This window comes from Aquarana catesbeiana, linkage group LG07, assembly GCF_042186555.1.
Source record: "Aquarana catesbeiana isolate 2022-GZ linkage group LG07, ASM4218655v1, whole genome shotgun sequence".
In the NCBI taxonomy this organism is placed as follows: domain Eukaryota; kingdom Metazoa; phylum Chordata; class Amphibia; order Anura; family Ranidae; genus Aquarana; species Aquarana catesbeiana.
This window is the reverse complement of record NC_133330.1, coordinates 191,262,590-191,284,934: the sequence shown is the minus strand read 5'-3', so window position 1 is coordinate 191,284,934 and position 22,345 is coordinate 191,262,590. Positions and strand designations below refer to the sequence as shown.

Sequence of the window (22,345 nt, the reverse complement as noted above, 5' to 3'; positions counted from 1 at the left end):
TGGTAATGGACTGGAGGGTACCCATGCCGTTTGTCTCACCGATTTTCATCCATATTGCCAGGACCCGACATTACATTAAAGCCGCAAGCAGTTTTAAATGACTTTTTTTCCTTTAAAAATGTCATTTTGTGCAGGGACTGTTCTAAGCACGGGAAACATGCGCCACTTTACAGGCATACTATAGACACCCCCAGGTACGATATTTAAAGGAATATTTCACTTTTTTTTTACTTTAAGCATCATTAAAATCACTGCTCCCGAAAAAACGGCCGCTTTTAAAAGTTTTTTTTGCATTGACATGTCCCCTGTGGCTGGACCCGGGTCCCCAAACCCTTTTTAGGACAATACCATGCAAATTATCCTTTAAAATGAGCACTTTTGATTTAGAACATTCGAGTCCCATAGACATCAATGGAGTTCTAACGATCGTGCAAATTTTCGGTCCGTTCGCAGGTTCTGGTGCGAACCGAACCGGGGGGTGTTCGGCTCATCCCTAGTGTTAAAATAGCTTTTAAATTGACAACTCTGCATTTTCCAAAAATTTGTGGCAAGAAAATGAAGCAAAAGTCTCTCCGAAATGTGTTCTTATTGTGGGTGTTTCCACTGTCCTGGTGCTCCAGGGCCTCCAAAAATATGATTGGTAGGAAATTAGATGCATAGTTTATGACCATAGAAAGCCTGAAGGTGCTCCTTGGATTTTGGGCCCCTCTATGTGGCCAGGCTGTTAACAATTCTAAGGCATGTGGTATCACCATACTCATGAAGAGTAGCAGATTGTGTTTTGGGGTGTAATTCTGAGTATGGTGATACCACATGCCTTAGACTTTTTAACAGCCTAGACAAATAGAAGGGCCCAAAATCCTAGGAGAAGCTTCAGGCTTTCTAGGGGCATAAATTATGCATCTAATTTCCTGAATACCTATCACATTTTTGGAGGTCCTGGAGCACCACGACAGTGGAAACACCCACGATAAGAACACATTCTGGAGAGTAAACACCCTAAGTTATGCATGGTGAGTCTTTTGAAGACTTCATTTTTTTGCCACAATTTTTTGGTAAGTGCAGAATTACAATAAAAATATATATTTTTTTTTACACCAAGTTGTAATCCAATAAGATATTTCTAACACACATCATAGGCATACTTAGAATTACATCCCAAAACACATTCTGCTACTCTTTCTGAGCCAGGTGACTAGTGCAGCAGTGATCAGGGACACTGAGACTGGTGTGATGGTAATAAGGGACACTGTAACTGGTGTGGCGGTAATTAGGCACATTATGACTGGTGTGGCAGTGATCAGGGATGCTGTGACTGGTGCAGCGGTGATTAGGGATACTGTGAGTGAGCAGCGGTAAATAGGAATACTGACTGGCTGCACTGGCCTGGTGACCTTGTACTGCTGTGGCGGTGATCAGAGACAATGGCTGGTGGGACTGACATACAGTGATATCAGAGCAGCCAGCCACCACAGTAGTACAATGTCACCATAGCGACACTGCATTTGCTCTGTTTTTTTTTTTTATAATTCTTTTTTACAAAATTTTTTTTTTACAATTTTTATAACATTCTATCACAAAGCAGTGAAGTGTTACCATAGTGACACTGTACTGCTCTGGGGGGATGATCAGGACTTTTTATTTACACTATGATTGCTTCAACGGCACAATGGCTGTATAAGCATCATTATTGGCCACAGCTATCACATGGTACAGGGTCACTATAATTGGCCCTTGCGACGGAGTCCGGACACCCTGTTGGGTATTTCCACCAAGAAGCTGCTTTCCAAGTCCTGGAACACAAGACCAATGGATCTGGCTATAGTACCCCAAGAACCAGGGAACACCAGTCTAATGCCCCGTGCACACGGTCGGACTTTGTTCGGACATTCCGACAACAAAATCCTAGGATTTTTTCCGACGGATGTTGGCTCAAACTTGTTTTGCTTACACATGGTCGCACAAAGTTGTCGGAATTTCCGATCGACAACCACGCTGTCACGTACACCACGTACGACGAGACTAGAAAAGGTCGGTTCAGAACCAAGCGCGGCACCCTTTGGGCTTCTTTTGCTAATCTCGTGTTAGTAAAAGTTTGGTGAGAGACGATTCGCGCTTTTTCAGACTCGTGGCTTTCAGATCGTTTTCTGCTGTTCAGTTTGTGCTTGTGGGTTTATATCTGCTCTTCAGAGCGTGCAGTCAGTTCGTATCAGAGTTTTCTGTGTGATCTTGCCTGCTCGTTGCTGTTTTTCAGGTCGCTCTTCACAGGCCTTGTTGTTCTTCAGTGCGTTCTGTTACTTCGTTCTGAGCAGCCGACCGTTTTCTAGCCATGTTTCGTATGCGTACTCCTCGTACAGTTCGTGCTGTGCGGGGGCTTGGTGTTGGGGTCCTGACCTTGACACAAGTCCAGTCCATGAACAGGGTGGGGAGGAGTTCATGGACCAAGAATTGGTTGCTTCAGCGTCACCAGTTCTCTCATATGCCTTTGCTCCGTGAGATCCGTGAGAATAATCCTGATGATTTCAGGAACTTTCTCATGATGACGGACCCCGTGTTTCACCGTTTGTTGGCTTTGCTGACCCCTTATATTAGCAGGCAGGATACCTGCATGAGGCAAGCCATCACTCCGGAGCAGAGGTTGGTCGCTACCGTATTTGGCCACAGGGAGAAGCCTGCAGGACCTCAAGTTCTCGACAGGCATCTCCCCCCAGGCTCTTCTTTGTGGACATTTACTGCTTGTGTTTGTTTGAGCTGACCCTGACAGAAATGTGTGGAGTGCAGAAAATGTCGTGATTGTGTAACCTTATACAAAGCACTGTTGGCTGTTATTTACTAAATGCAAAGACACTTTTCACTACAAGTGCACTTGCAACTGCACTGAAACTGCACTTGTAGTGCAAAGTGGATTTCCCCTTAGGAAATAACCCCCATTTTCTCATAAAACAACAATTACATCACCCCAAAAGTGTTGTAGCGTTGAGACAATAATCCACACATTCTTGATGAACAATCTTTTTAATACCTGCACAATCACATGTGCATTTACCAAAGGTTTTTCTGACAAACCAACATGTTTGTTGTATACCAATTTTTGTGGTGTCATTATCCAAAATCAAAATGTGCATTTTATAGAAAACAGGCCTGTGTAAAACCCACAAGAAAGACACAAATCTTGATCTTACAAAGTTCACATTTGGTAGAACTGGAAGGCAATATCAGACATGAGTATTTAGGAACTGTGTTTGATATTGCGTTCAGATGGGGGGAAATCACCCCTGGAAAAGCCAAATTTGGAAGATGCACACCAATTTCACAATGTCAACATGTGCTAGCTGCCATCACGGGGGATCAAGGGACGTGTTTTGGGGGAGAAAGCCCTTCCTCACCGCTACTTTATTATTGAGGAAGGGGTTGCACCCCCAAAACGCGTCCATTGATCTCCCGTGATGGCAGATAGCACATGTTGACACACTGTGTGCATCTTTCAAATTTGGCTTTGGGAAAAATCACAAAAATATTTCGCACATTGTAGCACACAAAAGAAGAAAGTGATTTGGAGGGGCTTTAAACTCGCCCCAAAACATCAATGATGTTTTTATATTTTGGAATAACATCATTGATGTTTTGCTTGATGTTTTCCAATTGTAAATTACACCCCATGATCTCCCCGATCAGGATCTGGGCACTTTCGGATGTGAAAGGATCTGGATCCACAACCTCACGATCACCTAAAAAGAGAGGAACCCCAAAATAAATTAGGTTTCAAAAAAATGCCGCAATCCATCTCTTATCTGAGCCTGTGGTCGCAGACACTCACCTGTTGTGGTAACTACTTCCAACACGTCTTCATCCTCCTGCTCATCTTGTGTTGGGGGGATTTCCCCTTCTTCCAGAGGGGGGGGGGGCTCTGGTCTCCTCGGATGAGGGGTGTCCTCCGAGTCTTTTCTCCCCTATGTAAAACAAAAATGGTATAATTGGCACACAGATATTTAATGTCAGAACTATAAAGATGAAACATTGCTTGGAAGTGGGGTACAATTATCTATTTTAGCAGAGTTCCAACATGTAGCTTTTTTAGTGTCCTTTGTCAAGCTGCAATACTTTACCTGTTTGGTAAAAGCTTCACAGATTTAGCCCCCCCTATAGTATACACTGGAGCACCTGTGTGGCCCCCTAATAAAAATGGTGTTCTTGTGTCCCACACTAGTGCTCCAGTGTCCAGATGTGAAAACAGCTGCTCAGTGTCCTCTCCTTACACACAATCTAGTTTGCATTTCATTCTAGTAACAAAGCCATCTACACAACCCAATTCTTTGAAGACAAGTATAGGGCGTCAAAATGGTGGCCAAATGCATATGGCCTAAACAATGGTATTTTATCGTCCGAAACAACAATGTGTGATCCGAACGAATAATGTGCCCATGAACATGAAAGTTGCCATTTTAAACTGTACAACAGTTCCTAAAAGCACATGGAGCAGCACGAACTTAATAAACATAAAGAATAGGAACACAGCACAGCTAATTACTTTTTTGCAGCACTCTCCGGATCTTTCTGTACTGCTCATGTTCTCGTAATTTCAGGTCCGACCACCGCTTCCTGAGCTGATCTTTCGATCATCGTACCCCGAATTTCCGGTGCAGACTCCTGACCACTTTCGCCATGATCTTGGCCTTTCGGACATTGGGGTTGGGGTAAGGCCCATACTTTCCATCATAGTCGGCCTTCTTCAGGATGTCCGCCATCTCCAACATCTCCCCAAAGGACATATTTGAGTCCTTTAATCTCCTTCTGGATCGGGACGTTTCAGGCTCTGGCCTTTCCTCCTCCTCCTCCTCCTCGTTGCTACAATTAGCATGATCCTGCTGTCTATCCGCCATGTGCTCTTCCCCCACTGCGCCGAACGAAAAGGGGTGGGGAATAGACTAGAAAGAACGTCAGGGGCGGGCGGAGTTATACGCATGCGCAGTATGTATAAATCGTAACGCGCGCGTCTTACGTACGATCTGTGAGCGGAGGAAGGAGCATCGGAAACGCCGATCGTGCTAACGAAGGTAGGATCTAAACTTGGGCCTATACTGCTTCGAAATGGAAGCCTATATTGTAACAAGATTAGGGGAGTTTGGCCTGACATTAGGGTTTGTCTTGTGTTGTGTCTTACAGAGAAAATGGATGGGTTCAACGACCACAATTTCCTGCCCCTGTTCATAGACAAGTACAGGGAGCTGCCCTGTCTGTGGCAAGTGAGACACCCCCACTATAATCACAAACAGAAGAGGCAGACAGCGCTGGAGAAACTGCTGGAGTTGGTGAAGCCGGTGGTCCCCACAGCAACCATCCCTTATTTGAAAGCTAAAATTGGTGGCCTGAGGAGCACTTATCTTAGGGAGCGCAAGAAGGTCACAGATTCCCAGAGATCCGGAGCTGCAGCAGATGACGTTTATGTCCCCAGGCTGTGGTACTACGAGAGACTGCGATTTCTGTCAGACCACACTGAAGTCAGGGAATCCCTCTCCACTCTTCCTTCCACGCTTCCTTCCATACCAGCTGAGGCTTCCGATGTCCAACCTGGGCCTTCCAGCCAGGAAGAAGTGGAGGAGCCCAGCTGGAGTCAGGTATAGCATTCTTCTACAGATTTCTGGTCAATAAATAAATGATGTTTATTAGATGTTATTATTGATCACTAATTGCTGATTAAAAAAAGTGCTTTACATATCAATAGACAGTAGTGGGCACCCAAAATTGGGAAAAGAATGAAAACTGCTGGGCTCAGAAGGATAGTCTGTTATATTTGTTAACATTCAATTTGCAGCAGTCAGGAGGTGAAAATTGTGTGTGATTGATGAATAAAAAACTAAAACTATGTCCTTTTTTCATACACAGGAAGACCTCAGCCAGGAGGAGGCTGTGGAATGTGGCAGTCAGGAGGAGGCGGGGATTAGTGGCAGCCAGGAGGAGGCGGGGCTAAGTGTCAGCCAAGAGAAGCCAGGGACAAGTCGCAGCCTGACTGAGTCTCAGGTCCCTCCCCTCCGCCTGCCATATAAACGAGCCAGGAAGGCCACTCCGAGTCCCGTGCAGGATTCAGCATACAGGCTGATCCAGGAGGCTTCGGCGTCCCTCCGAGCCTTCCCCAGTCCTGAAGAGGCCTTTGCCTGCATGGCTGCCACAAAATTGCAGGGCATGCAGGAGGGTCAACGCAAGATCTCTGAGGACCTGATTTATAAAGTCCTTCGTAAGGGGGAGAGTGGGGAACTGACACACAAGACAGATGTCATTGAGAGGGACGATCCTCCTCCTCCTCCTCCTCCTGCTGCCACAACTCCACCACCACAGCCAAAGGCTGGAAGGAAGCGTGGAAAGAAGACCTGAGAGTGATTGCCCTGGGTTCAGTCTGGTCTGACAGAAGCTGCAGTCTCTTGTATGACCACAGCCTGGGGACACAGATGTCATCTGCTGCTTTCCGGATCTCTGGGACTTCTGGACCAGACTGCCCTCCCTTATGATATGTACTCCTCAGGCCACCAATTTTGCTTTTAAATAGTTGATGTCTGCCCCGGGGGTCCAAGGCTTCGCCCACTTCTGCAGTTTCTCCAGCGTTGCCTCCCTCTTTGTTTAGTTGTGAGCCCTTAATAAAATATTTTTGGGTAAATTCTACTCTCCTGTGTGTGTTTTCATCCAAAAAGGACAGTTTGTTGGTGACGATTCAGGTACATTTCTAAAGTACAATGTGAAATTAACAAGGGACAACAACACCAAACAATCTCCTACAGATTAAATAGAACAACATATTAGTAGTGTTGTGGGAACTTGTCACAAAAAACACACAAACATTTTCGGGAATACAATTTAAAATCACGAAAAAAAAAAAAAGAAAAAAGAGAAACACAAAAAAAGAATCTACATTAAAGTCCAAAAAAAAAAAAAAATGTTGTTGTCAGATGTGAGAAATCAAAATATATTGAGGGAATCCCGATAAATAGTAACGAAATAAGTTTGTGAGAAGTGTGTGTGAATATGAGCAGCAAAACTACTTAATTCTTGTCACATTATAAAGAAGAAAAGAGTGCGCTGTATTAAACCATTTTGAACATTGCAGCGTGACGAAAGTGCTGTATCCATTCCGAACGCTACGTTTACCAGAACAAGCTGTCCCGTGTCGGAATTTCTTCTGAGCATGCGTGGCACTTTGTGCGTCGGAACAGGCCACACATGGTCGGAATTGACGCAATCGGATTTTGTTGTCGGAAAATTTTATCTCCTGCTGTCCAACTTTGTGTGTCGGAAAATCCGATGGAAAATGTCCGATGGCGCCCACACGCGGTCGGAATTTCCGACAACACGCTCCGATCGGACATTGTCCATCGGAAAATCCGACCGTGTGTACGGGGCATTAGAGTACACCAGAAATCGAACTGCTTTATTTTTAGAAACACACTGAATTTATACAGCAAATCATCAGATAAGGGCTACTCCCATTATCTCAGACAAAGGTCACCTTAGGCAGTAGAGCTAATCCTATTATCATAACAATGACAACCTTAGACAGTCTGGCTCCCCCATAGGAATACCTTAGTAGCCAAAAGCAATTAGTGACCAGCTCTGTCTGGATAACTTAAGAACACATTAAAACTCAGAGTTCTCCAGGCAATGGTTCTCCTGCAGCCCAAAGTCTGTGACAGCCCTGTACCATCTGATCACTGTGACCAATTACAGAGATCACAGTAGTAAACAATGATGTCATGAATGACAGTCTTGTTTATTAATGGTAATGTGATGGTTGTGATTGGTCACAGTCATCACATGGTACCAGGGCCAATCACAGCGACCCTGTACCCCGATCCATGATTGGACACAGTGGTTGAAGATAGCTCTGCTGTGCACCCCTGAGTGTGCACAAAGCGCACGTCTGGAAAGACGTACCCATTCAACCCTGTCGTATATGTAGAGTGGCTGGAAAGGAAGTGGTTTAAAGTATTTCAAGATATTTCCAAGCATTAATTTGTCACAAATTATAAGATGGGGGAACAAGACTATAAAGAAATAAAAATGTGTGAGACTTTAATTGGGCCTTATTTATTGGGCTTACGTTAATCATATTACACATACATATCTGGATTTCTTTTGAGATTGCCTCATAGTTGTTATGGTGATGTTTTCCTATTCAGTGACATTCAGGAACAGAAGCACTGCATGCTGTCGCACAGAGTTTCTGTTCACAGACATAGATAATAGTATTACCATATAGTAATAATATCTGGTAAGTGTGTAAATGTATATACTACTCTGGTCTACTTGACATCCTTTGGACAGCAACTGTTATGTTTGGCTTATGTGCTGCTATTAATATAAGGAATGGTAATGCTACTGGGAACTAAACCACACTGTGACTGAACCTGTAGGCAGGTAAGTTCATAATACCCTTAGCAGTGGCCTGCCTAGCATATCTGGCACCTGGGACCGATCATTTTTTACCCCCCCAAAACACAAAAAAGAAACTACCACCAGAAATTGAGTGTGACCACAATGTGCTAAAGAGCCATGGTAAATAAAACCTGAGCCTACTGACTGTATACACAGCACACATATGCCACGATACTTCTACCTACACACTCAGGAGTGCATAATGCACAGGCCATTGTGCAGAATACAGCCACAAATAATCTCCTCCTGTGAGTACAAACCCCCTCTCAAGCCGATATCCCACACAGTACATATCTCAACTAAAAGCCCCAATCTTCTAACAGTACAGATCTTCCCCCACACACCTGAGTTCCCCCTCTCACCCACGACCCTAGTACAGACCCCCCAAGTACAGACCCACTTTCCCTCCCTATCCCTCAGTTCAGACACCCCCCCACTCAGTGCAGGGCCCTTTCTCAGTGTAACCCCCCCCCCCCCGCAGCTTAGAAGCTCAGTACAAACTCCCCTCCCACTATCATTAGATCAACGCGAATGAACATACATGGAGCGAAATTCGTCCAGTTCCTGCTGAACCATCTGAAATTCAAACCATGTATGGTCAGCTTTACCCCTCAAGACAGAGCTTACCCCAAGCCTAATCTCAGCCCAGCCCCCTGGTACAGACACCACACCAGTACAGACCCCCCCTCTAAGCATAACCCCCCCCCAGTACAGACCCCACCAGTACATACACCTTTCCCAGCCTAACCACTCAGTACAGACGCACCTAGTACAGCCTCACAGTACAGACCTCCCCAGTATGGATGAGCCGAACACCCCCCCGGTTCGGTACACACCAGAACCTGTGAACGGACCGAAAGTTTGCGCAAACTTTAGAACCCCATTAAAGTTTATGGGACTCGAACATTTGAAATCAAAAGTGCTAATTTTAAAGGGTAATATGCATGGTATTGTCCTAAAAAGGGTTTGGGGACCCGGGTCCTGCCCCAGGGGACATGTATCAATGCAAAAAAAAGTTTCAAAAACGGACGTTTTTTCAGAGCAGTGATTTTAATGATGCTTAAAGTGAAAAAAAAAAGTGAAATATTCCTTTAAATATTGTACCTGGGGGTGTCTATAGTATGCCTGTAAAGTGGCACGTGTTTCCCGTGCTTAGAACAGTCCCTGCACAAAATGACATTTTTAAAGGAATAAAAGTCATTTAAAACTGCTTGCGGCTTTAATGTAATGTCGGGTCCCGGCAATATGGATGAAAATCAGTGAGACAAACGGCATGGGTACCCCCCCCCCAGTCCATTATCAGGCCTTTTGGGTCTTGTATGGATATTAAGGGGAACCCTGCACCCAAATTAAAAAAAGGAAAGGCGTGGGGCCCCCAGGCCCTATATACTCTGAACAGCAGTATACAGGCGGTGCAAACAAGACAGGGACTGTAGGTTTGTTGTTAAGTAGAATCTGTTTGTAATTTTGAACTGGTACATTTTTAAAGTGTAGCTCCAGCCAAAAAATCTATTTTTAGGCTTTTTGGAAAACATAGGGAAGACTTATCACCCCTGTAACATTTGTTTTACTGTCTGTGCACCTCTTCAGAAGATTTCACCTCACTTTCTGTCCCAATGACAAATGTTTTTTGAAAATTTGGGGTTTTTAGTGAAACAAGGATTGGTGATAAAGCATCAGTGTAGAGGAGACACGTTTTTCCCCTATTAACTCTTACAGGAGAGAATTTCCCTTCCTGGGGTAGATTTCATCTCACTTCCTTCCGTTTGCAAGTAGGAGTCGTTTGTAAGTTGGATGTTTGAAAGTAGGGGCCTGCCCTATATACTCTGCAGAAACTGGGGCCTTAGGTGTTGGTGTTGCCACAACACTGTAACCCCTCACAGTTACTCTTGGTGGGCGCAGGAACGAGCCCTGCTGTAAAATATTAGATCAAGAATTGTAATTACATGCCATTGTTAAACAGGGGCTGAAAAATTGGGCCTTAGGCACTGGTGCCACAACACTGCAACCCCTCACAGATTCTTTTGTTGAGTGCAGGAACAAGCCCTGCTGCAAATTATTGCATCAAAAATTGTAATTACACGCCCCTGTTAAACAGGGGCTGAAAAAATTGGGCCTTAGGCACTGGTGCTGGTGCCACAACACTGCAACCCCTCACAGATACTCTAGTTGAGTGCAGCAACGAACCCTCCTGCAAAATATTGCATCAAAAATTGTAATTACACGCCCCTGTTAAACAGGGGCTGAAAAATTGGGCCTTAGCCACTGGTGGTGGCGCCAAGAACCAAAATGTTCTTACAAGCTATCAGCATGATCATTGAGGAAGAAGAGGATAATCACTCAGCATAACAGGATAGTCACTCAGCATCAGCACAGGCAGTCTTAAAGGGATCTGACATTTCAAAAAAAATTATTCGGTTACATCAGCATCAGGCGCCTGGTAGCTGGTGGTGATCCAAGACTAATTGAAGGTCAGTCGATCTACCGAGACGGTGGAGCAGCAGCACTGAATGTGCATTCCGAAAGAACGCTGGATGCAGCACAGGCCAGTAGCTTAGTTGCATACTGTGCAAGCTCTGGCCAGTGATCCATCCTCAAGACCCAGTAACCCAGAGGATTTTCGGTGGGAAAGGTGTCCAAGTCAGATCTTGCCCCTAGGTATTCCTGCACCATGTAAAACAGACGCTGGCGATGGTTGCTGGAACCGATCATACCTTGGGGCTGCGGACTAAAAAATGGTCTGAACGCATCGGTCAGACGGTCACCTTCTCCACCAATCCTTCTTTGACTGACCGAAGCCTCAGCAACACGTTGTCCAGGAACAGGAGTTTGTAACCTCCCAGTCTCTGGGAACGCGTTGCATAGACCTTTCTGCAAGGCCTCCCGAAGATGGTTAATCCTCTGCTCCCTCGACGACAAGATAAGGTCTGCAAACTTACCCTTATAATGTGGATCAAGGAGGGTTGCCAGGCAGTATTGATCCCTCTCCTTGATACCACGAATACAAAGATCCTTCTGCAGGCTTTGCAGGATCAGGGAGGCCATGCAGCGTAGGTTTGCTCAGACATTCGGTCTAGGACACTAAGGACTACATGATCTGCAGCCACCTCCTCCCAGCCACGTACAAGTCCATGGGTTTCTTGGGATTGTAAATGATCCCTTGAAGACTGCTGCAGATGCTGAGTGCCAGGCTCCACCTCCATGCTGACACAATCCTCCTCCTCATGCTCTTCCTAGTGATCGGCGGGCACGCAGGAACACTGTGTGGATAAAGGGGGCCTTGAGAGGTAAGGAAGTCCTCCTCTTCCTCCCTCTGTTCTGGCTCAAGTGCCCTGTCCATTATTCCACGCAGCGTGTGCTCCAACAGGTGGACAAGAGGTATAGTGTCACTGATGCATGCACTGTCACTGCTCACCATCCTCGTGGCCTCCTCAAATGGTGACAGGACAGTGCATGCATCCCTATTCATAGCCCACTGGCGTGGGGGAAAAAAAACAAGGTCCCCTGACCTTGTCCTGGGGCCATAGTTGCATAGATACTCATTGATGGCCCTCTGCTGCATGTGCAGCTGCTGCAGCATGGCCAACGTTGAGTTCCACCTGGTGGGCATGTCACAGATTAGGCGGTTCTTGGGCAGGTTAAATTCCTTTTGGCGGTCAGCCAGCCGAGCACTGGCATTATATGAACTGCGGAAATGCACACAGACTTTCCTGACTTGCCTCAGAACATCCTGTAAGCCCGGATACCTGCCCAAGAACCACTTGCACCACCAAGTTAAGGACGTGAGCCAAACAGGGCACATAGGTCAGTTGTCCCTGTCGGAGGGCGGAGAGGAGGTTGGTGCCATTGCTGCAAACCACCATACCTGCCTTAAGCTGGCGTGGCTTCAACCACCTCTGAACATGCCCATGCAGAGCTGACAGAATCTCTGCCCCAGTGTGGCTCCTGTCCTCCAAGCACACCAGCTCAAGCACCGCATGGCATCTTTTTGCCTGCGTGCTTGCGTAGCCCCTTGAATGCCTACGGAGCACTGCTGGTTCCGAGGACAAATCCACACAGGAAGAGGCCACGGAAGAAGAAGAAGAGGAGGGGGTGGAGGAGAGAGGTGTGGCAGAATAACCACTAGTAGAATTTTGGAGGCATGGTGGTGGAACAACCTCTAACACTACTGCACCCTGTCCTGCATCCTTCCCAGCTGCCAGAAGAGTCACCCAGTGTGCGGTGAAAGATAAGTAACGTCCCTGGCCATGCCTGCTTGACCATGAGTCAGATGGTAATATGCACCTTACCGCTGACCGCCCTGTCCAGCGAGGCCAAGACATTGCCTTCCAAATGCCGGTAGAGAGCCGGAATCGCCTTCAGTGAGATAAAGTGGCGTTTGGGAACCTGCCATTGAGGAACTGCACATTCCACAAACTCACAGAAGGGGGCAGAGTCTACCAACTGAAAAGGCAGCAGTTGAAGTGCTAGCAATTTAGCCAAGCTAGCATTCAACCGCTGGGCACGTGGATGGCTGGGAGCAGGGAAATTTGCCTGGTACAATCTGACGTTGGTGTACCAATAGCAGATTGTCCCCAAGTACTTTGCTGTGACGCACCTAATTCTACACCTTAATTCCTCTCAGTGCAGGTTTCAGAGAGGACTGAAGGTATTAAGGGGTTGGAGATCCCAGCTGATGAGGAGCAAGGAGAGGTCCTCTTTGTTCTTTGGTGTGGGTCTTTTAGGTACGCTTGCCAACGAACTGCATGGCAGGTCGACATATGTCTGGTCAAGCATGTGGTGCCCAAGCTGGTGATGTTTTGGCCACATGAGATACGCTGGAGACATTTGTTGCAAATAGCAGCGGTGGAATCTGATGCAGTCATCTCAAAAAAGGCCCACACCAAAGAACTTTTGGAATAACACGCAGAGACAGCAGCGCCCTGCACATGCGGAGCTCTGCGGTGTGATGCAGTCAGTGTGCCGCTCTTAAGCTGGCCCCTGGAGGGCATCCTGCCTCTTTGGTGATGTGCCTCCTCCTCCTCCTCTCTCCTATCAGGCACCCACATGGCGTCAGTGACCTCATCATCCCCTCCCTCCTCATCACTGGAGCAAAGCTGGCAGTATGCTGCAGCTGGGGGAACATGACTGCCAGATTGCTGTCCTTCTTGGGCACCCCCTCTCTCTGGGCTCACGTTACTGCCTTCCTCTAGCTGGGTACCATCATCGGAGCCTTCAAAACGCTGGGCATCCTCCTGGAGCATGTACCCAACACTGTGGTCAAACAGTTTGGGGGACTCCTCAGGAGGACATGGTGGGGCTAGGGAAGGAGTGACTGATACCATAATTTGCCAGACAAAGTTCCCTGAGCCTGGGTGAGAGAGGATGAGGAGGATGAGGACGGCTTGGTTATCCACTCTACCAAGTCTTTCGCATGTTGCGGCTCAACACGGCCAGCTGCCGAAAAAAAGGACAAGCGCGTCCCACGGCCACGTGCTGATGAGGATGCACCGTCTCCACGACCAGCACTGTTGCCTCTAGACACAGAGCCTGCTTGCCCTCTTTTATTGGCTTGTGACTGTCTGCCTCTCCTTGTTGGCCTTCCAGACATACTAATGGCCTGCAGTGAGATGTAGCTGCACAAAGCTGGGATGTATATGTATACTGATGCTGCAGCTAGCAGAATAAACTGCCTGACTGTAGTATTATTAGTATGAGAACACCAGCAATTGTCTTCAGGTAGCTTTAGGTGCACACTGTGCAGAGGACACAGTACACTAACCGTAAATACTGTAGCTGCCTGTCTGTGGTATTAATAGGATCAGAAGAACAACACCAATTTTCTTCAGGTAGCTTTAGGTGCACACTGTGCAGAGGACACGGTACACTAACTGTAAATACTGTAGCTGCCTGCCTGTGGTATTAATAGGAGCAGAAAAACAGCAATTGTCTTCAGATAGCTTTAGGTGCACACTGTGCAGAGGACACAGTACACTAACTGTAAATACTCTGGCTGCCTGCCTGTGGTATTAATAGGATCAGAAGAACACCACCAATTTTATTCAGTTAGCTTTAGGTGCACACTGTGCAAAGGACACAGTACACTAACTGTAAATACTGTAGCTGCCTGTCTGTGGTATTAATAGAATCAGAAGAACACCACCAGTTTTCTTCAGGTAGCTTTAGGTGCACACTGTGCAGAGGACACAGTACACCACCAATTTTCTTCAGGTAGCTTTAGTTGCACACTGTGCAGAGGACACAGTACACTAACTGTAAATACTGTAGCTGCCTGCCTGTGGTATTAATAGGTGCAGAACAACAGCAGTTGTCTCCAGGTAGCTTTAGGTGCACATTGTGCAAAGGACACAGTACACTAACTGTAAATACTGTAGCTGCCTGTCTGTGGTATTAATAGAATCAGAAGAACACCACCAATTTTCTCCAGGTAGCTTTAGGTGCACACTGTGCAGAGGACACAGTACACTAACTGTAAATACTGTAGCTGCCTGCCTGTGGTATTAATAGGATTAGAAGAACACCACCAATTTTCTTCAGGTAGCTTTAGGTGCACACTGTGCAGAGGACAGAGTACACCAACTGTAAATACTGTAGCTGCCTGTCTGTGGTATTAATAGGAGCAGAACAACAGTGATTGTCTTCAGGTAGCTTTAGGTGCACACTGTGCAGAGAACACAGTACACTAACTGTAAATACTGTAGCTGCCTGCCTGTGGTATTAATAGGATCAGAAGAACACCACCAATTTTCTTCAGGTAGCTTTAGGTGCACACTGTGCAGAGGACAGAGTACACTAACTGTAAATACTGTAGCTGCCTGCCTGTGGTATTAAAAGGAGCAGAACAACAGCAATTGTCTTCAGGTAGCTTTAGGTGCACACTGTGCAGAGGACGCACTACACTAACTTGTAAATACTGCAGCTGCCTGCGGTACTAATAGGATCAGAAGAACACCACCAATTTTCTTCAGGTAGCTTTAGGTGCACACTGTGCAGAGGACACACTACTCTAACTTGTAAATACTACAGCTGCCTACGGTACTAATAGGATCATAAGAACACCACCAATTTTCTTCAGGTAGCTTTAGGTGCACACTGTGCAGAGGACGCACTACACTAACTTGTAAATACTACAGCTGCCTGCGGTATTAATAGGATCAGAAGAACACCACCAATTTTCTTCAGGTAGCCTTAGGTGCACACTGTGCAGAGGACGCACTACACTAACTGTAAATACTGTAGCTAATAGGACTAATAGGATCAGAAGAACACCAGCAATTTTCTTCAGGTAGCTCTAAATACTGTAAAAACACCTGCCTGCCTGTCAGTAGGAAGAGAATAACAGGAACGGATCTAGGTAAACTGAATATAGTGTATATATATATATATATATATATATATATATATATATACAACACCTAGGATGTATATATATATACACAATACACTGTAAGTGCAGCTAACTGACTCGCCTGCCTTCTCTAACTTAAATCAAATGACACTGTCTCTCTCTCTCTATCTCTCTCTCAACGCTGGAACACACTACACAGTGTGGGGCGTGTACTAAACCCCCTGAGCCATAATTGGCCAAAGCCACCCTGGCTCTGTGTGTGTGTGTCTCTGGTATGTGTCAGCTCATCCACACCTTCCACCGTTAACTGAAATTGGGATCTGCCTGCTGTCTCTGTGTGTGTGTGTCTCTGGTATGTGTCAGCTCATCCACACCTTCCACCGTTAACTGAAATTGGGATCTGCCTGCTGTCTCTGTGTGTGTGTGTCTCTGGTATGTGTCAGCTCATCCACACCTTCCACCGTTAACTGAAATTGGGATCTGCCTGCTGTCTCTGTGTGTGTGTGTGTCTCTGGTATGTGGCCTTCTCTATCTGCTGCCCTGTGCGAACAACCATGACATTATTTGTTTTTCTGAACTGTCTTACCTAAGTTTTATGTGTTGATCTTGTCTTGGCCTCTTGCTATTCTGACTTTTGAAGCAAAAAGTTCACTTTGATTGCTAGGCACTCTTATAGTCACTCTTGATTAAATAACGAACTTCAACCCCACCCTTATAACAGTATATATTTGAGCATCCTTAAGGGGTCAGCACATTGCTGGGGGGAGCACATTGCAGGGGCTTCTATCCTTAAGGCTTCTTTCTCTAAGTGATTCTTTCTACAAGTGATATGCACTTCATTCTCTGCACTTCAGCGATTGCACGAAGCAAACAAATACAGCAATCTGCACTGGAAAGCAGCTAACAGACTGCAGGTGACCCTGTCTCTCTCTTAAGCTCTCTTTCCACTCTGTAACATGCACTCTCTACCGCTACTTCTGACACTCCTGTCCTCTCTCCTCAAACTCTCTTACCTTCACCCCCCCTCTCCACCCTCCTGCTTATACATATCACCCTGCCTTCTGTCTTCCCCCTACTACTGCTCTTACCAACTCTCGCTCATTCTACACCCATACACTGATAAAACCTCCAGTACTCTGAGACATGCCCCTTCACATAAATCACAGTCCCACATTACCTCCCTCACCCTCCTGCTTCTCCTAATCTCTGGTGACATATCCCCAAACCCTGGGCCACCATCATCTGTCCTTGCCCAACGCTCCCATCCCCCTACACCCTCTGGCAGGAGCCGCAACCCACAGAACTTGGTCTCTATTCCTCTTTCCAATACCAGCCCCCCCTTTTCCTGTGCCCTGTGGAATGCACGTTCTGTCTGCAACAAACTCACCGCCCTCCACGACCTCTTCATCACAAATTCCTTTAACCTACTTGCCATTACTGAAACCTGGCTTCATGAATCGGATACTATTTCTCCTGCTTCCCTCTCCCATGGGGGCCTTCTCTGGACTCACTCCCCCAGACCAAGTGGACGGAAGGGAGGTGGAGTGGGCATCCTTCTAGCTCCATGCAGCACCTATCAGGTTCTACACCCACCTCCCTCTCTGATACTCTCCTCTTTTGAGGCACACTGCATTCGTCTTTTCTCTCCCATTTCTCTAAGAATTGCTGTCATCTACCGGCCCCCTGGACCGGTATCAGCCTTTCTTGATGACTTCTCTGCCTGGCTACCCTACTTTCTCTCTTCTGAAATCCCCACAATTATTCTTGGGGACTTCAACATCCCTGTCAACACTAACACTACTATTACTTCTAAACTTCTCAGTCTAACCTCATCGCTTGACCTGAAGCAATGGATACAGGCTCCTACCCACTCCAATGGCAACACCCTTGACCTTGCCTTCTCCTATCTGTGTACTCCGTGCAACCTTTCCAACAATCCACTCCCACTCTCTGATCACCACCTTATTAGTTTTGCTCTCTCCTTGTCTTCCACCTCTTCTCCCTCCAACCGCCTAACAGTTACACACAGAAACCTTCGCCACCTCAACCCTTCTCTTCTCTACTCTGCTACTGATCACCTCTATGACAAAATCTCCCCCCTGTCCTGCCCCAACCTAGCTACTTTCGTTTACAACAGCTCACTGTCTTCCTCCCTAGACAAGCTGGCCCCCCTCACTACACGCAGAATTAGGCCCCGACTGCTACAACCCTGGCAAACAGATGACACCAGAAGTCTCAGAAAACGTAGCCGCGCTCTTGAGCGCCTGTGGCATAAGACTAAGACCCAGGAAGACTTCACACAATATAAATCTGCCCTCCTAAAATACTACTCCTGCCTTCACACTGCCAAACAGACCTACTTTATCACACTCATCAACACCTTCTCATCCAGTCCACGTCAACTCTTCTCTACCTTCAACACTCTACTCTGTCCTCCACTGCCTCCACCCACCAACTCACTCACTGCCCAGGAGATTGCCAATCACTTCAAAACTAAGATTGATACAATTCATGAGGAGATCGCCAATGCGCAAAAACCTCCCCCATGCACCACCCCATGTCCACAGATACAATCATTACTTCCCTCATTCAACCCTGCTACTACTACTGAGGTTGCTAAACTTTTATCTAGCACTCATCTAACCACTTGCCCCCTGGATCCTGTTCCCTCGCAAATGCTACGCTCACCCTCTGACTCGATTCTACACTCTCTAACTCACATTTTCAACCTCTCCCTCTCTTGTGGCATCTTCCCAAACTCTCTAAAACATGCGCTAGTCACCCCCATACTAAAAAAGCCCTCACTGGATCCCACCAATCTCAACAACTTACGTCCCATCTCCTTACTCTCCTTCTCCTCCAAACTTCTTGAAAGACTGGTCTACAACCGATTAAGCGACCATCTGACCATGAATAAACTTCTTGATCCCCTTCAGTCCGGTTTTCGCCCTCAACACTCCACGGAAACTGCACTCCTTAAACTCTCAAATGACCTACTAATGGCTAAAGCCAATGGACACTATTCTGTACTACTTCTCCTGGATCTCTCTGCTGCCTTTGACACAGTGGACCACCCCCTCCTCCTCAAAAAACTCCACTCCTTTGGTCTCCGTGACTGTACTCTTCGCTGGTTCTCATCCTACCTATCCCACCGCTCCTTCAGTGTCACTTACAACTCTACTTCCTCCTCTCCTCTTCCTTTTTCCGTTGGGGTCCCCCAAGGTTCTGTTCTCGGACCTCTCCTTTTCTCAATCTACACCACCTCCTTGGGTCAGTTGATTGCCTCCCACGGCTTTAAATATCATCTCTACGCTGATGACACCCAAATCTATCTCTCCACCCCCCAGCTCTCTCCATCTGTCTCCTCACGCATTACCAACTTATTAGCAGACATATCAGCCTGGATGTCACATCACTTTCTCAAACTCAACCTATCCAAAACCGAGCTCATGATATTTCCTCCCTCAGGTGCCACTTCCCCTGATCTCCCTGTCAAGATCAACGGCTCAACTATCAACCCATCTCCCCACGCCAAGGTCCTAGGTGTAATCCTGGACTCTGAACTAACCTTTCGACCCCACATTCTATCACTATCCAAAGCTTGCCGCCTCTGTCTTCGCAACATCTCCAAGATACGCCCCTTCCTAACCAATGACACCACAAAGCTTCTAATCCACTCCCTGGTCATCTCCCGCCTTGACTACTGCAACTCCCTCCTCATTGGTTTACCTCTAAATAGGCTATCCCCACTTCAGTCCATCATGAACGCTGCGGCCAGGCTCATCCACCACACAAACCGCTCAGCGTCTGCTACACCCCTCTGCCAATCCCTCCATTGGCTGCCACTCAGTCACCGAATTAAATTCAAGATACTAACTATAACTTACAAAGCCATCCACAACCTGGCCCCTAGCTACATCTCTAACCTAGTCACAAAATACCAACCTAATCGTTCTCTTCGCTCCTCCCAAGACCTCCTGCTCTCAAACTCCCTTGTCACCTCATCCCATGCTCGCCTTCAGGACTTCTCCAGAGCCTCCCCCATCCTCTGGAATGCTCTTCCCCAATCCGTCCGATTTTCTCCTACCTTATCCACTTTCAGACGATCCCTGAAAACTCATCTCTTCAGAGAAGCCTATCTGGCCCCCACCTAACAACTGTACATTTATCTTCTCAATCAGCACATCACCCACAGCTATTACCTCTTGTATCTCTTGACCTTCCCTCTTAGATTGTAAGCTCTAAGTGAGCAGGGCCCTCTGATTCCTACTGTATCAAATTGTATTGTATTTGTACTGTCTACCCTCAAGTTGTAAAGCGCTACGTAAACTGTTGGCGCTATATAAATATTGTATAATAATAATAATAATAATAATAATAATTATGGCTCTCTGTACAGATGGCGCTGTGATTGGCCAAGCATGCGGGTCATAGTGCATGCTTGGCCAATCATCAGCCAGCAATGCACTGCGATGCCGCAGTGAATTATGGGCCATGACGCGCCGCTCGAATTTGGCATGAACGCCCATATCGTTCGTAATTCGACGAACGGTCGAACATGCGATGTTCGAGTCGAACATGGTTTCGACTCGAACTCAAAGCTCATCCCTACTCCCCAGTACAGAAACCCATACACAGCGTAACTCATCAGCACAGACCCCCTTCCAGGCTAACCACTCAGTACAGACCACCCCTTATACAGTTCCCCCTGCCAGGCTAACCCTCCAGTACAGGCCCCCCTTCCTGCCTACACCCTCAGTACAGACCCACCCCGGCCAGCTTAACCCCTCAGTACAGACCCCCCAGCCCAATCCATTAGTACAGCCCCCAGTACAGACACCTCCTTCAGTACAGACACCTCTCCCAGCTTAAACCTCTTAGCACAGCACAGCCCCTCCGGTACAGACAGTCCCAGTGCACCCCCCGTACAGACCCAATCAGTACAGACATCAGCCCACTACAGACTCCCTCTTACAGCCAAACTCCTTAGTACAGACAGTCCCCATTACAGACCTCCCTCAGTACAGGCAACCCTCAGTGCAGACAACCCCCAGTACAGACCCTCCTCAGTAAAGACACCATCCAGTACAGATCCCCCTCAGTATTGACAACTCCAGTACAACCCCCCTTATTACAGACATCCTCTAGTACAAATCTCCCAGTATAGAACACCCCCAGTACAGTACTCACTTAGTACATACACCTGCCTGTATGGTCTCCCTCCCAAACCCAACTCAGTACAGATACCCTCCAGTACAGAACCCCCAAAGGTACAGACACCCCCAGTACAGACCACCAGTACAAAAGCCCCTAAGTACAGATCCCTGCAGTGCAGAAAACCCCCACTATAGATTCCTCCAGTACAGACCATACTCAGTACAGATACCCTTCAGTACAGATCCCCATCAGTACAGATATCCCTCAGTGCAGACAATCCCCAGTACAGAACCCCCAAGTACATACCTCACTCAGTACAGGCTCCCTCCAGTATAGCCCCTGATCAGTACAGACACCCCCCAGTGTGGACAACCCCCTTAGTACAGACCCCTATCCATACAGACACCCCTTAATGCTGACAGTCCCCAGTATAGAGCTCCTCAGTACAGGCCCCCCTCAGTATAGACACCCTTCAGTTCAGACATCCCTCAGTGCAGACAATCCCCCTTATAGACCTGCCTCAGTACAGACACCCTCTAGCACAGACCCCCAGTACAGACCTCCCTCAGTACAGAACCCCCTCAGTGCAGACAACTCCCAGTATATGATCCCCCAAGTAACAGCCTTACTCAGTACATACATCTTCCAGTATAGATCTCCATCATACAGACATATCTGAGTACAGACCCCCATCAGTACAGACACCTCTCAGTGTAGACAACCCACAGCACAGACACCCAGGGCAGATCCCCCTCAGTGCGGACACGCTCCAGTACAGCCCCCTCAATACAGACCCCCCCAGTACAGACCTCTTTCAGTACAAAACTCCATCAGTAAAGACACCCCCAGTACAGATCCACCTCACTACAGACCCACCTCTCAGTACAGACACCCTCTAGTACAGACTCCCCAGTACCGAATCCACTCAGTACAGAAACCCCCCTCACAGCCTAAACTCTCAGTACAGACACCCCTAGTACAGACCCCCAGTACAGATCCACCTCAGTACAGACACCCTCCAGAGCAGACCCCTTCAATAAAGACTCCCCCTGCCAGTCTAATCTCCCTGTACAGATACCTCAAGTACAGACCCCCCTCCAGTACAGACACCCCTAGTACAGACACCCCATCTCAGCCTAACCCCAAGTACAGACACCCCTAGGGCAGTTCTCCTTACCAATCAGCAGGCAGTTCAGAGTGAAGGAAGTCCTTCCCTTCACTGTGACATGTGACCAGAGCAGAGGAGGAGCCTCCCCTTGGCTCTGAACTGCTGTTGTCAGACAGGCAGAGTTATAGTTCTGCATACTAGAACTACAGCACCACTTATGTCTGTCTGCCAGGCATAAGTGGTGCTGTTGGCCTACTGGATGGCCAGCACCTTCAGAGTGACAATACCCGGTGCAGACTGCACCTGCTGCA

At 47.2% G+C, this 22,345-nt stretch overlaps 1 protein-coding gene across 1 annotated transcript in view; it reads left to right on the top strand.

The window, feature by feature from the left end:
- LOC141103388 (coagulation factor XIII B chain-like) overlaps positions 1-22,345 on the top strand; it is a 204,360-nt gene that overhangs the window by 147,296 nt on the left and 34,719 nt on the right.